The sequence below is a fragment of the Phaenicophaeus curvirostris genome, chromosome 11 (assembly GCF_032191515.1).
Source record: "Phaenicophaeus curvirostris isolate KB17595 chromosome 11, BPBGC_Pcur_1.0, whole genome shotgun sequence".
Classification (NCBI taxonomy): domain Eukaryota; kingdom Metazoa; phylum Chordata; class Aves; order Cuculiformes; family Cuculidae; genus Phaenicophaeus; species Phaenicophaeus curvirostris.
In genome coordinates, this window is record NC_091402.1 from 6,928,537 (window position 1) to 6,944,285 (window position 15,749).

At 42.6% G+C, this 15,749-nt stretch overlaps 1 long non-coding RNA gene across 2 annotated transcripts in view; it reads right to left on the minus strand.

The window, feature by feature from the left end:
* LOC138725005 (uncharacterized) overlaps positions 1-15,749 on the minus strand; it is a 118,339-nt gene that overhangs the window by 2,347 nt on the left and 100,243 nt on the right. For both annotated transcript variants that reach the window (XR_011338169.1, XR_011338168.1), the window contains 2 exons: positions 6,957-7,176; positions 4,836-4,943 (listed from right to left, as the gene is read on the minus strand). This is a non-coding gene — a long non-coding RNA (uncharacterized lncRNA). The remainder of the gene's footprint in view (positions 1-4,835; positions 4,944-6,956; positions 7,177-15,749) is intronic.

Genomic DNA, 15,749 nt, shown 5'->3' on the forward strand with positions numbered 1-15,749 from the left:
GTTCTGTAATCCCACACCAAAAGGCAACCTGGGAATGCTGGAAGTTCTACAGGTACAAAGAGCTTTACCCCTCGAGCCATGTACTTTTATTCAAATAAACTAGTTATCATAAGAGCCTTGCAAGGTATCACCATCACCTTATGAAGAGGAGACTGAGATGGTTGATTAAACAAAGGACGTGGAGTCATGGAGCTCTAACGCCGACCCTGTGATCAGTTCCACCCTTCCACTCAAGCCTGCATGCAGTATAAACGTACAACGTAATATTTCAGTGCAGGGATCATTAAACTGTAAAACTCTATTTTAGGAGGGTTGTTTTCATTCTTTCCATAAATAGTAGATTGTCTCCAGAGATAATAAAATACAAATATCCATTAGAGTAGGAATAAAGCTAAGCAGCTTTACAGATACCAAGTTTTTTTCCCCGAACTGTTTGATTTCCCAAGGGGAGTCACAAGGTAGCCAGCTAAAAGCAAAGATATCTCCCTGGGGGAAGTCTTCGCAATGTTGTTGTATTTGCAAAGTAGTAGGTAGTCTGTACTGGTTACAAACTCAGCCAAAAAGATGTCAAAGGCTGAAAAATGTGAATGTTTTAGGCCTAATCCAGCTCCTGTCAAAATTCATCAACAAGACTTCCATTGACTTGGAGAAGTACAGAATCGGGGCCTCAGTATCATTCACAGGAGCCATTTCATAACATCACTTCATGCTCATTAATATCCATCTGACAAGCATATATACCACCCAGTACTTTATAACCAAGATGCAACAGCTTGAAGAAAGATTTGTCACTAACTTTGAAAAATGGCTCTGCTCTCCAAGGCGCATCTCTCAAACCCTGAGTGTTTTAAAATGCTGCCCAGGTAGCTAAGAGTTGCCAGCACTGACTGGCACAGGGAGGGAGAAGGTAATCTAACAGTAGCTCCATCACTTGGCACAGCTGCTAACATCACATCATGAATGCAGCCAGAACATGCACCAGACCAGAGCAACAATACGGGATTGGTCCCACCACTAGATGCTAAAGGAGCAAGAGACACTGTTTAAAAGTGATGGTGCAGATGCCACCTCGAGTAAGTCTCCAGCTTGTGGAGTGCAGGACATGCTGAGAAAGGAGCTCTCCTCCTACACGCTTGCACCCAGTTTCCTCATTTCCTCTAAAAGCAGCATTGATACCAAACAGACTACACATGCTGAGGTTGTGGAGAACAGACATATAAACATGTGACAAAAACCTAACAAGCGATTTGGTCTTTCCCTAACTGTGTCGTATTTGCCCTGGATAATCAAGGGGTGAGCATGTTCACTTCTCAGCCACACACTTTGCAACAACCTGCCTGTTTCTCACGATGGCTGAGCAGTTGGGCACAGCCAACACAGGATCCCTTGGCTCCAAGTTTGTACCTGGATCTCTGCTTTGCTGTCACATGCCTGCAGCCTTGGCTTTGTTAGTTAACTTCACTGTTAGGCTCTGCCTGTGCAACCAAAATCAGGCACTTAATAGCTGGGATTCAGTGTTTCAGAAATCACGGGGTTTAGGTGAGATGTTAGGGAAAGAGGTTCAGAAGCAGTGGGGTGCAACCCAGGGAGAGAAAATTCTAGATGATCTACAAAGCTGCAAGACAAAATTGTAACCACATTCATGTCATGCCACTCAGCCTGGGCCGCCGAAGAGAGAATTAATGGAGTGTAAATCCCTGTTTGGAAGCACAAGGCGTCTCCATCTTCCCCCTGTAACTCCTTCACTCCCTTTGCAAACCAGATGAGAAAGGGATCTTCCCAAAGAAGCACAGCTGGACAGTTCGGGTCGTGATAGAAAGGAGTATTCACACAGCCAGAGCTGCCTGGTTGGCGGGCTCAGCATTAGCTGCGATACTTCCACGGGAATCTGTAGTCCTGAGACTAAAGCCTGCTAGCAACAATCTTCTTTTAAAGTTATTGTATGGCTTGGCTACAAAGATAAGGCACCAGATGGCTTGGGAAGAATTTTTAGGAGACAGTTGGGCTGGTATGCCTGGAAGGATCTTGAGAGTGTAAGTTTACAATAGACTATTTCTTTGGAGGCAAATGTTTGTCAGGATCATCAGTTTTAATTACTCAAAATGTAGGCTGTTTCTAAATGCAGGCAGCGTTAAGAGGAGGATTTTTTTTCTGTCTTCATTTTTTTCCTGAAAAAAGAACAGCAGCAGGAATCCCTTCTTTAAATTTATAGGTGGCAGACCGACTCATGAAGACTAACGTTAACTAGTTTTCATCCTGAATAGTATCCTGCAGCACTTTCTTTCACTGATGAATTATTCTTTGCACAAGCAGGCATTTATTTTTATCTGTTTTTAGTCAACGAAGTAAGCAACTAATTTTGCTCAACCTAAGCACACAAAACCACACATCAATCCTCAGAATTACTGAGATGTGTAAACCAAGCCTTACTTTGTCTTTTGGTTGCAAGGAAGGATGGGATTGCTTTTCATAAGAGCACCAGGAGGGATAAGCAGTAAAGCTAAAAGAACTAGCTAGCAACCTGCCAGTAGTAGAAATATAGCTTTCAGACACCCAACTTACTTATAAAACAGTGTGATGAGTTTATGATATGGATTATGGCATTATTACCTAAAACAGCAGAATTGGATAACACTAGGAATTCAGCTCCCCTATACCCAGTTTGAGGACGTGATGTTTTTTCCCATCCAAAAGTGTTACCCAGTCATAAGTGGAGTATTTCGGCTATTTGAGCCTCCTGAGAACCATGATCCCACTGGAGCTCCTTGTTACCTGCTGGTGCATGGCAGACCCCAGCCGATATGCATACTGTCAGCACATCTTGTATTCCTGGCAGCTCTGTTAAGGAGGTAACTTAGCAGTGCTACGGACTAGGAGAAGACTGGCTGGAGAGCTGCCTGGAGGAGAAAGACCTGGGGGTATTGGATGACAGCAACTGAACATGAGCCAGCAGTGGTCCAGGTGGCCAAGAAGGCCAATGGCATCTTGGCTTGTATCAGAAACAGTGTGACCAGCAGGTCCAGGGAGGTTATTCTCCCTCTGTACTCGGCACTGGTGAGACCGCTCCTTGAATCCTGTGTTCAGTTCTGGGCCCCTCACCACAAGAAGGATGTTGAGGCTCTGGAGCGAGTCCAGAGAAGAGCAACAAAGCTGGTGAGGGGGCTGGAGAACAGGCCTTATGAGGAACGGCTGAGAGAGCTGGGGTTGTTTAGCCTAGAGAAGAGGAGGCTGAGGGGAGACCTCATTGCTCTCTACAACTACCTGAAAGGAGGCTGTAGAGAGGAGGCTGCTGGCCTCTTCTCCCAAGTGACAGGGGACAGGACAAGAGGGAATGGCCTCAAGCTCCACCAGGGGAGGTTCAGGCTGGACATTAGGAAAAAATTTTTCCCGGAAAGGGTCATTGGGCACTGGAACAGGCTGCCCAGGGAGGTGGTTGAGTCACCTTCTCTGGAAGTGTTTAAGGCACGGGTGGACGAGGCGCTGAGGGCCATGGTTTAGTGTTTGATAGGAATGGTTGGACTTGATGATCTGGTGGGTCTCTTCCAACCTGGAGATTCTATGATTCTATGAACTTTCTATCCTACAATGCCAACATATTGGAACAGACGCGTTGTGTTTTTCAGGCCTCCCTATGTTCTGTGTGCAGTAGAATATAAATAACATTACTAAACATTGGTGATGGGAATCAGGGTCCTGTCTTCGAGCCAGCTGTTTCCATGTTTTCTCCCTGTGTTTTAGCAGCTTAATTATTAAATATCCCTAACATTTCCATCCAGAATTTTAAAGGAAGGCAGCATGGCTTGGAAATGCCTGTAACACAAATGGATTTGTTGACTTAACTGACATTGTTTTGACATGACAGGTCCTACCAAGGGACCAAGACCCCTTTGTGCTAACTGCAGAACAAACACAAGACTGAAAATGGAGCTAGTATCGGAGTTCCCCTGCCTTATCACACTCAGTTAATGCATTACTGCATGCTGGCCAGCCATCTAAGAATGGTATTTGTTACAGGAAGAAGGAAAACTCGTGCATAGCAGCAGCATTGTTTCGCTATGCTGTTTCCATAGGAGGTCCCTGCCCATGGGTCTTCATAACTCAAAACCCATATTCAAAAGAGAGAATTGTCCAAACTCGAGCCTTTTCATCTACAAACAAGGTGAACATTTTGTGTTCATGCACCACCAAGACAAGGAGATGCTGGCCCATGGCTGAGAGCCCTAGATCTGCCATAGGTCATGAGCATCTCCTGGCACCCACAGGTCAACCAAACATCCCAAGAGCCAAAAGGACACCCCCCACAGAACAGATTTGTAGTACCAGGCTCAGTAAAACAAACATGCTAACCTTGTTTTATTCTATGAATTGATTAACCCCTCTGAACAGTGAGAAAGTAATTTTATAGCCCTGGCTATATGTATATACAAAACCATCTGGTTTAGAACAGCAGTATCTAATTGACCGCATGAAATTTTTTTGAATACCACTATGAATAGAAAAAAGGCCTCTGGGCCAGGAGTCAGCAGTTTTCAAGATCTGACATGCTTCCACCAAAATCATCAGGAGGGATCCAGTCACCACATCTCTGCTGCTTTCGCAGCCTCATAACAGCTCTAACCAAGAACTGTCCCCACAGCCCTTCTGTCTTGCAGCTATCCACATGTCACCCTCCTGCAACCCCCTGCACAGCGCAAGGAACAAAAGAGAAGCTTCTGCATTGTTTAAACATAGAAGATCTGTCGCCCGTTAGGGACATGTTGTGCCACCTCCAGGGCAACAGTGAGCATTCAAAGGTGACAGGGTAAAAACAACATAAGCTTGCAGCGGTGCTGTACCTGAGCATCAGTCCAGCTTCAGGGGATCTGCCATTGCATGACCCATGCTAGAAGTGATGTCCTTGCACCCTCTGGCTGAGCTGCTGCAGGAGAAGAGGGATCCGAATCCTGCATGGTGAGATACAAACTTCATCATAACTCTTGTCCCTCTGCAAATGCACCATTAATGTTGAAAAACTTGACCTTGCACTGCCCTACAGTCTGATGTTGATATCAAGTGTGATAGCTTAGCTTTAACTGAGGTCCCAGAACAGACATGGCTGTGGAAATCTCAAACTTACAAATTTTGATTAAAACCTCCACCATAGCCTCAGTAATGTTCGTATGTAGCTGGACAAGGATTGCAATGGCTGCCAGTTTTTACCAAAAAGGACTATGAGTTCTCTCAGTGCATGAGGCAATTGTTACAGCTGTCAAGGACAGAAGTCCCTTTCGCTTTTCTGACCCTTTCCCTAAGACTTTTTTCATGTCCCAGCCCTCTCCTTGTGTCCTTCCTTCAGGCCACATGTCATCTGTCTGAGTCACCAAGGAGCCAGGTTCCCATGCCTAGAAACCAACTCGTGTTTTGTTGGCGGATCTTTTTCTTTCTGCCTCCATTACAAACCATTAAAGGAAGACAATGCATGAGAAGCTTTTTTAAATCTAATTATACTTGTGTTTCCTTGGCAGAATCTTAGATATTTTGCAACCAATTTATTTGACCCAGCAAAGAGCTTCCAGAAGAAGACGTGTGTGAGATACAGTGACACAAATGTCTGCTGTCAGTTAGTCTGAAATGTGGTACAAACACGCATTTCTCTATCCAAGCCCTTCAGCAAAAGTGTATGTATTAACAGCTCATTTCCTGATTTCAGAAAGCACGTGCAAATGCAGTCAGCTTCTCCCTCCCATTGGAAGTGTCTGGAGTACCCTGCAAGAGTGGGTACAGCAGTGTCTGGCCCTTAAGCCACAGCAGTTGAACAAACACACAGAAGACTTTGCAAGCGCATTTGCTGGTTGAAATTTTGTCCCAGAGACTGGAGTCTCCTGCAGTTTTGAGGGAGGAGGCTCCTCGTCGTTTATAGCTAAGGTCAGTGGAGGGCCAGAGCAAGGAAGTTTGTATTGCAGCAATTTGTACCTTATCATGTTTATAAATGTAAACAGAAGGTTTACACTTCCGTTACTGAGCTCTCCTACACCAAAAATGTTCAGCACAGAGAGGAGGAGAAGGACAGCCAATGTGTGCATACTTATTTCTTGAACATATTACAACGAGTACAGTTAAAAGAGTCTGGTGTTTCTGAAGTGTTTGGAAATTAGGACTCCTTTGCGGTGACAGAACACCTAAACTCTCTGCAGACTGCAGGGGTCACCAAGATCTCCATAGGGTCTGGATCTCTTAAGTCTCATGGATTTGGATCAACACCATTGAAGCTAAGAGTCCTTTTATGAGCTTTAGGTCACTCCCAATTGCTTCTGAAGTCATTGCCCAGGCTTTTCTCATTTTAGTCACAGTACCAGAGTTTTGTATCATTTGAAAAGCTCCAAGGCAAGGGACATATGGAGCCTACAAAAGCATGGTTATTGTGCTAGCTAGCTCCAGTCCCATGCCAAGCAAATTATTCATGCACGCTCTGTGGATAGGAGGCAGAAGCTTTCATGTGGTTATATGGATAAAGGGAGGAGAATCTGGGCCACTGACTCAGCCTGTCAGCAATGTTTCCCCCTAAATACAGCCATGGAGCTGCAAAGCAGATTTCTCACAGCACTGACGGTGGGGCAGTACTCTCTTTGGAAAATGTGACCCCTTATTTACATGCCACTAGGAAACCAGTATCATGCAGGGGAGCCAAACTCTTCCAAAAGTCTGGCCTTTTGATTATAACCTTTCATGAAAGTAAGCAATTGAACAAAAGCAGCTTAGAGATAGCATTTCAAACAGGAATCAGACAGCTTGCCTGGAACTGGAGCAACAGCTAACCGCCCATCCTGTTAGAGACATGAACATGTTATATGATGCTGTGCTCCTGTGTCCAAAAGGAAACCTGACATTCCACAGGTGTTCTGCTTTTTGGGTAGTCTCACAGAAGGGGAAAGAGTTTGAGGAGACACACTACAAAAACGTCCTTTAAAGGCACCTACTTTTCCATTTCAGCTCCATGACCAAAGGGCTTTTATTTTTCGCTCTCAGTGGATTTTATTCAATTACCACTGCAGTGGCCACTGCGGAGTGCGGGGTACATTCCTGCTTCAGTCATCTTTGTGTCCACTTGGCAGCAATCCTGATCACCCAGAAAAGCAGAGAGTTGCTGTTTTCTTCCATTTTTACATTCTCCTTAGAAATATTTCTTATTTGGCTTTGCTGCATGGCAAAGAAAAAAGAAAAAAGAAAATCTTATTATCCTTTCATAAAGGAATTAAATTTACTCTATTATTTTTAGTTAGTGTAAATAGAAAACCCAATCAGCTGACTGATTGTAATTGTACAATAAAGCCAAAAGTAGTTCATTTCAGTCCTTGTTCCATAATACTTATATAATTCAGACCTGGAGACAAAAGCACTAAGGTCATGGATTAACAGTGGCTTAAAGTTGAAAATAGCTTGAGGAAGTAAGGATGACAAAGTAATTACTAGTGGGCAAATCATATGTTAATAGGTAGGGGAATTATTTAATGTATGACATTTAATCAATGTAAATGGAAAAAAGCAACAACTTTTAGGGTTTCCATTATTGCTTGATTTTGTAATAATTACAATAGTTGCTGAAACAGAGATAGTTCGCATGAATAGTACTTTATAAGTTTGCTCTTTCCAGTGATGTATAAAACTAAAACCTGTGCCATCCAACTGAGGCGCCAAGTAATTGAGAAATGCATTGTGCAGAAAGCCATCACTAAATGCCTGCCATAAAGTGCACTTTTCTAGATAAAAGATCACAGCTCAGAGATAAATAATTCTGGCAAATCACTTTGCTGTAGCACATGAGGTGAATCACAAAGCCTTCATGTGCATACTCAAACACATTAACAGACGTCCATCAAAGTCCAGCTCTGGTGGCATCTGTCTGCACTACTGCTGGAATTTCACAAGACACCTAGAAATGTTTCATTAGGATCACCTATTGCAAGAGTTACATCTGGTACAATAATAATTGCTGTGCCAGAGATAATTGCAGCAATTATGAGAGTACAAAACAAAGGAAAACGTGAAAAGGAATTCTGTGACAAGAATGCCATGCAATTTTTCCCACAACAAATAAGGGAAGAAAATTAGATTTCTAAACGGAGGGTGAACACTTATTTACCAGGGTAACAGCTACTGCCTGCACAGAAACCGCGCCTCAGAGCCCGTGGGATGTTCAGAGCAATGAGCAGCTGAACACAACCAAGGAGAACAACGGCAATTAACTTTTTACTGCTTCTGTGCTAAAAGAAATTATAACTGCACATGTTATTGCTGGGTGAAGAAAAAACATACATCAGCAAAAATGCCTATGAACCAGCTCTATTCTTGATCAGACCACCTCTAGCCTTACTACTCAGGCCACTGTTTTGAAGACAAGTGCCTTTCAGTGACTGGGACATACTGGGAGAAGTACTGGAAGAAGTTCATCTTGGCCTTAATTCATATCTCAGTCAGAGCAGAGTTTACAGAGACCTTCGGGGTCTTTGTAACACTGTGTTAGCAATAGCAGAAATAAAACCACTGTGTTGAGATAAAGCATCTTCTTTTAAACAAACATTTCATCTCAAAGTCTTAAATAGGCAATAAAACAGTGTTTACTCTCTTAGGTCTTCTTTGTTTACGTTCATAATGTACCAGCCTACCACATATATTCTCACATTTAGAACACCTAGAAGCCTCTATGCATTGGTCCCATTCGTTCCAAAGTGAATGTATCATTTGAGTCAAAGATGATCTGTTCTGAAGGAGGTTGCTGGAAGACCCTGTCAATACTGGAGGGTAAGGTGCTTATGATTATTTAACAGAAAAAAAGAAGAAAAATAAAGTGTTTTCTATTTCAGAAGTGAATTTTTGCACACCCTTATTCAAAGCCATGTTCTCTTCATTCAGATATAAGTTATAACCTCAAGAAAACGTCCACAATGACCTTTCTTATTCCCAGCATTTGGATGCCAATATCAGGAAGATGATGAGGCATCATACCATGCCCATGCATACAACACAGTTTTTTAGGCTGTTTCACAGGGTTTCACCTGTCCTCCAGCTGCCCAATGCAGAAGCAAAATCATTGCTATATATATGTAGTACAACTTCAAGACTGCTCGACAGGCTGGTTCTGATTCTCTGTGTCTTATGAACCATGTAATCCTATTTAGTGTTTTAGTGGTTTCCTATGTGAATTGGTGGCTCTGTGCTGTTCCTTGTCCAGTGGTGGTTGACAAGAACGCCATGCAGCACTCGGCAATGAAAGCGTTAACTCAAAGGCAGGATAATGTCCTATTTGGTTGAAGTAAAAAGTAAATAAATACAGGATTTACTGCAATTTAAGTCTTAAGATGAGATCAGATGCCTGTCATCTCCAAACACCCCTCCATCAGCAAAAGATAATCCTTTACAAAATAGATTGTTGGGTCTCTGTGCAGGTTTTTGTAGAGAAAATGGAGCCATATATTATTCTTCTGTAGAGTGGAGGGAGGTGAAGCATAAACTCAGCTGAAAACTTTTCCAGGGCTTCAGGCACGTACAAGCCAGAAGCTGTGATTTGTGCTGCTTACCATATTGCTGCATTTCATGAATCCCAGCTGATGTGCAGGGAGATCTCTTTAAAAGGATGCAGGAAGTTAGAACTATCACCAGCTAAGAAAGAGAACAGGGAAACGAAAACTAGGCAAAAAGGAGAGTGGGCTCAGGGCTCTGCTCTTCCAAATATGAGAGGACTAGCTCCTGTTCCTGGGAATTGCTGCATTAGAGCCACCTGCCTACAGGGTTAACTTTCTTCCCCTCTTTATGTCAAATGAGGGGAGTCAACCCGACCTTTACTTTCAGATCTGAGAGAAGCCTTGAAAATGAGAACAGTGAGGCCGTCCAAACGCAAACACTGGTTATAGCAGACCTATTTATAGTTTAGAAGAACACCATGAACTGCAGAAGGAGGGAAATTTTCTTCCCCCCTCCAAGTTTGCTGCCTCAGTGAATACAGTGGCACGCTTGAATTTGTTTTCCTAAATACCAGGAGGCCCATAGCAGAAAATGAAGTTAAATCCACAAACACAAGGACCCAACTCAGTCAAATGGCACCAGCTCCAGTTTTGCTGCTGTACATGAAGGGTCTGTTCTGCAAAGCAGGTCCCTGGCCCAACAGTTCTTTAGGCTTTTGTAAGTGATCCTGTCTCATGGGAATGGTCCCAGACAGGGCTATGGAGGGGATACATCCTGAACTAGGTCAAGTGGCAGGGATAAAATCTGCCTCTGAGGATGGAGGGGCTGGGGACAGCCTCCCAGGCTGCTTTCATCCTTCTCTTCTAGTTCTTTCCAACCTAAAAATGTGTTCTTTTATAGGGTTTACAAAGAATACGTGAACAAACTACTCAACTGGACTGACAGCAATAGTAAGCAACATAAAAATTCAGAAAGTGAGAAAATAACCCAAAATAACCAACATCTAAGCCCTCATGTATTCTTGGAACAACTCAGATTTATCATAGCTCTAGCTTGCTGCACAAGTCCTTCTCATGTCTACTGTTAGCACACTTCTGCCAGGCTGTTACTTTCAGTTTTGAACATTAGCCCTACAAGGACTGTCTGACCAGATGTTTAACCCTTGTTTTAAAGTACGTCACAAAAACAAACTCAGCCTTGCAAAGCTTCCTTGTTTTTATTTTTTCCCACAATTGCTTGGAAAAGTAATCTGACAGATTAAGTTTCCCTTTCTGAGAAGTGTTATCTAATGGGAAACCACTGCTGCTGTTAATGTGCAGATGATACAGACACTGAAGTGCAGCTACTCGGTTAGCAGAGATGGCTCAGATGCATGAAAAAACAGCAGAATCGGCATTTAATCCATTTTCTGCCGCCCCATACACAATCACAAGACCAAGGCATCTCTTCTGTGCCTGACAAAGCTAGAACAGAACACAAGGAGTCAGCTGGTTGCATTCTGTGTTATTTCAGAATAATATCTAGCTGCCTGTTATTATTGACATGTCTCAGTTTCTCCTGCCTAGAGACATTACAGTCTCTCTCTTACCCCCGGAATCATGTCTGAATCACGTCACGGATGCCACTGGGTCAAATGAGGACTGGGAACAGAAATCATATAAAGGTGAGATGCAGAGTCAAAAAATACACATCTTTGACACATCACTATAAAGAAAGGTTAACCCACTTTCTCCTCTTCTGCAGGTAACAATGTGGGGTGTCTTTTATCAAGCTAGCCATTTCCAGATACCTTTATCTTCTGTTTCCATCTCATTTCTCCTGAAGCCTCTCTAACGAAGTTCATGGGTGATTTCTGAAATCAGGGTGGTATCTTTGTATTTGAATTTTCCATGGAATCATTTGGTTACTCTTGAACTCAGGAGGCTCACAGAGAGACAGCTGTAGAAAAGACTGAAAATGAGATTGTTTTTCTTTTTGATATGTGTAATAGTCACAGACAAGCTCCACTCACCAACCAGCTGCCTGGAACATCCCACTCCATTTCGTAGGAAATGATCTTGCATATGGGTTAGTTGGAAGGGTCATTGAACATGTTGCTGGCTAAATCAATGGCAGACATGCTCTTCTAGAAGAGCTGCAGCTAAGTTGCTTTAATTTCTCACAGGTCCAATTTTGAGTTCAAGGAGAACAAGAAAAAAGTGAAGAGGAGAGAAGGGCTCACCATGGTGGCCAGATATGGTAGCCCCCACCTCGAACAAACTGCTAAAGAAGAGAGAGTCCTCTGAAGTTCAAGCATACCTCATAGCCTCAGCAAATCAGTTCCACCAGGAGCCAGTAATGCCTAGGGTGACAAGGGAAGAAGCCCAGAAAGTGCTTGTGCCTACACCAAAGTCCCTGACATTACTGGCAAAGCACACATTGAATTTATTTGCTTTGGGTTAAATTGATTAGAGAAACAGCTGGAAAGGTGAATGCCTTTAATTAAATGGACAGTAATTTATGAATTACATTGGATGCCTCACAGTAAAAAATAAACTGTTTATTAATACGGGTTTTAAGTCTCAGTTCCTGTTTTAAACAAAATAAATTTAAGTAAGCAGTCCCAGCTGAGCTCCTGGTCGAGGGATTTTACTGGAAAAAACTAAACAAGTTTAAAAAAAAAGAAAGCTACTCAAAATTTACTAGTGTTCTTTTCCCATCTTTAAGTTTTAGGATTGGAGCGCAATGTAGCACTTGCAAGTGTTTTCATGTGATGCTACCAACAGGCATCATCCTCCTTCGGAGCAGAATGGGGAATCTCAGAAGCTCTCTCATTTCTTATTTTCTCAATAATGGAAATATATTTCGTATACACACATACGCGTACACACACTATGTACATTTAGATATATATACACACACACACGCTGATATATACTTATATAGATATATACTTATTCCTGATGCAAAGCTGTTTGGGAGTTTCCTTCAACAAAGAATTGCCAAAATACACCCAATTCAAGCTGGCAGGCTCTCTAGAATGCATGAAATGGAAAGGGCAGTGATTAAACACCATTTTTGTTGCCGAAGAAGGATCAGTTCCCTGTGATGCTTCAAATTCCTCTTGTAACCATGGGTAGATGATTTAGTGCCAGGCATTCAGAGGGATTTAGGTTTGCAAAGATGCAGATAGAAAATTTATAGGAATTTCTTCAATGCCTGGTGCCAAGGGAAGCTGTACATCTGGGGAGAATTTTGAGAACTGCTCTGTGTGTCTCTTCCTCTCCTAATTTGCTTCAACAGATGTAGTTTTCCATGGCTTGGCTCTTCCTATTTAGAAAATGGTAAAACCAGTGACTCCCTCCCTCATCAGGAAGAATCAGCAGAGTGAGGTGCTCCAACAAACAAGTCAGCTGAAAAAACGAGACGGGGAAGGAACAGGAGAAGTTGAACGTATTGCTTCTCACCCTTCGCAGACATGAATGACCCGTGACAGATTTATCAGAACTGTTGTTATAATGTGAGACAATGCTATCTAGAGCCTATACAGCATCACTGTGCCTTATACATTGCTTTTCTTCTTTTACACATAGCAACAAATGCTTGTGCAGACTGGGGAGAAAGCTTCAGGCCCCAAAGTGGGATTTGGCTCTAACACTTTTTCTCAGCTGTGCAGTGGTCATGAGGTTTACCAAAACCACAGAGCTGAAAAACAACCCCCAGCTTTTCCACACCATGCAACATGGTTTACTAGCATGCGACAGAGGATCATTACACTCCACACACCAACGTCCTAGGCAGAGTTCTAGGATCACGGAGACTTCATATATGAATCTGATATATTTGCATTTGGATCTTATACAAGACTGTCCCACATTAGAGATGTTCTCAGGCTGCCATCCTATCTAATGCAACCAAACTTTCTGTGCCTCTCTGCTCTCAGGGTTCTGTTTCCCTTCTCAAGGATTATTAGTAAATAATTAGCGCTCAAGAACTATTAGTAAGCACAGTACTGGAAACGGACCTCCCAGGACAGCTACACAATGTTTAATGGAAAAAACATCTTTGTATTTTTATGACAAAAACTCGAAAGCTGACATGCACCTCTGATGGTGAAGTTAAGAAAGTGTTTAAGAAGAAGCCAATCTGTAAGCAACAGAAGCTGCAAAGCCTTGTTTCCTTTGGCTCCCTTGCTCAGGGTTGGGCCACACAAAATCAAATCAGAACATCTCCTATAGAGGGAATACTTTTCCTATGAGTAGTCTGTGGCATCTAGAGATTTACTTGAGATTACAGGGCAACTTTTGTTCTTGATTGGGAGATATGAATTTCACCTCACCTCTCCTTTGTTGCTTATCTTGCTAGTGCTGACATAGCTAGCTGCCTGTAAGATTTGGATGAAACTTAGCAACACCTTCAGATGTAGGGTCTGACTTGCAGTGCAGTGTTGGAAATCTTCTCTGTAGGAAACCATGCTTGAAATACCTCATCAAAACTAAGCACTTTCCTGTATGAAACACCAGCAACTTTTGATACAAGACAAATGACTGTAGAACACCTTTCCTTGTGGATGAAGTGCATATGCAAATAGGCAGCTATATTTCTTCTATCAGACTCACAACATCATTCTGAGTAACATTTCCAAGTCAAGAACCATCAAGAAATCCAGACATAGTCCATTTTCTCCCCAGAATAGATCATGCTGGGTTTTCTCATAGGCCATTAATACGTCATCTGCTGAGCCATAAGACAACAAGCAAAGCCAGAGAAGTGCAGTCTACTGATATTTGACATGAGCAGCGGATGCAGTTTGCTACTAAATATTACTAAATATTTAGTTTTTTTAGCAGTTTGCTACTAAAATAAATAAATATTTAAGCAAAATTTTTGATTTAAAAGAATAAGCTTTGTATGAGGGAGAGGATAGATGAAAGCTGACATTTCTGGACCGACAACAAATACAACTACTGATCCAAAAAAACTTGAAAACAGAAAGCGCTGCCAGGTTCCATTTGGATGGATAATGAATGGCTGGAGAAGTTAAGTGAAAAGAGATGTTACATGATGCTAATAATGTAAAGTTCCAAAAGGATGTAATTTGACTGCTTTGATCAAGTGAAGAAAGAAGAAATTCCCACCTTGGCTCTCCACAGCAGAGAAGGCTTTTTTGGCAAAACTGAGGAGGAGAAACAGGCTTGCTCTGAATTCGAGTCAGCAGTCTTCTGATGGCTCTCCATCTGACCTTGCTGTCCAGGAAAGCCACAAGGGAGAGGGGAACAGTAGCCTGAGTAAGAATAATTTAGGGAAGTCATCCAGGCAGCACTATTCCCCTGCATTCTTGGGAACAATTTTCAGTGGCTTACAGGGAAATGGCAAGGGGAGCCCCTACTCACCATGTGCAGTCGGAAGCCTTTGTCCAAAGAGTCTCACCTCTGAAGATGAGTGTCAAACAGGACTGTCCTGCTTTCTAGACCTCAGTAAGAAAGCTTCATCTGCCTTAAAAACAACCTTACAGTTGGGATATAAATCTGCTATTAAAGTCAGCAACCAAATGACCAAAACATGCATTGTTTCACAATCCCCTCACAGGGAGGGTGATGGTTAGAGCTCCAAGAACTCACTGTCTTTCTTTCTTCATATACTCACCAGGAGAACATCTCACCTACCTCAGTTTTACAGTTTTTTGACCTCCCACATCCCTTTCAATCCAGACTCCAGACACTTTATTAGGCAGAAACGGAAAAATAAGCAGTTGTGAAAATATTTTGAGGGAGTGTAATCAGTGACTGCAAATTCCAAATAAAAGTTATTCAGCTATTGTTCATTCAGCATCATGCTTGAGAGAAAATCAAGTTCTGACCTTCGGCTCTTTCGTAACCTAAAAACTACTGCTAACATCAAGACAAACATTTTCTTGCATGTTTTTGGGAAACATCTGCTGAAGTCAAGAGAAAGGTTCCCACTACTTTGGAGTTCAGGGCTTCAGAGCAATAAAAGTTTTCAGATTGCCTTGCAGGTGTCCAGTGCCTTACCCGTAAAATGTGCACTCCCACTTCATGGGGTTGTTCACTCAGTGTACACCAAAAGTCAGGCATCTTTGGCTTGAGCAGATGTGTGCTCAGTGGAGCAGCCAAAGAGGGCTCAGCCACAATGTGTATGAGCCTTCTCCCACCCTTTAGGGGACACACAAGTTCACTTTTTGGTATGGATTCAGCACCATTGCCATCACGAGCCCATACCTCTAGCTTCATGTTGAACACCTTGATGGCTGTCAACAGACCTGGGTTTGCAGAATCATTTGTAGCAACATCTTACTTAACAAACTCAAACAT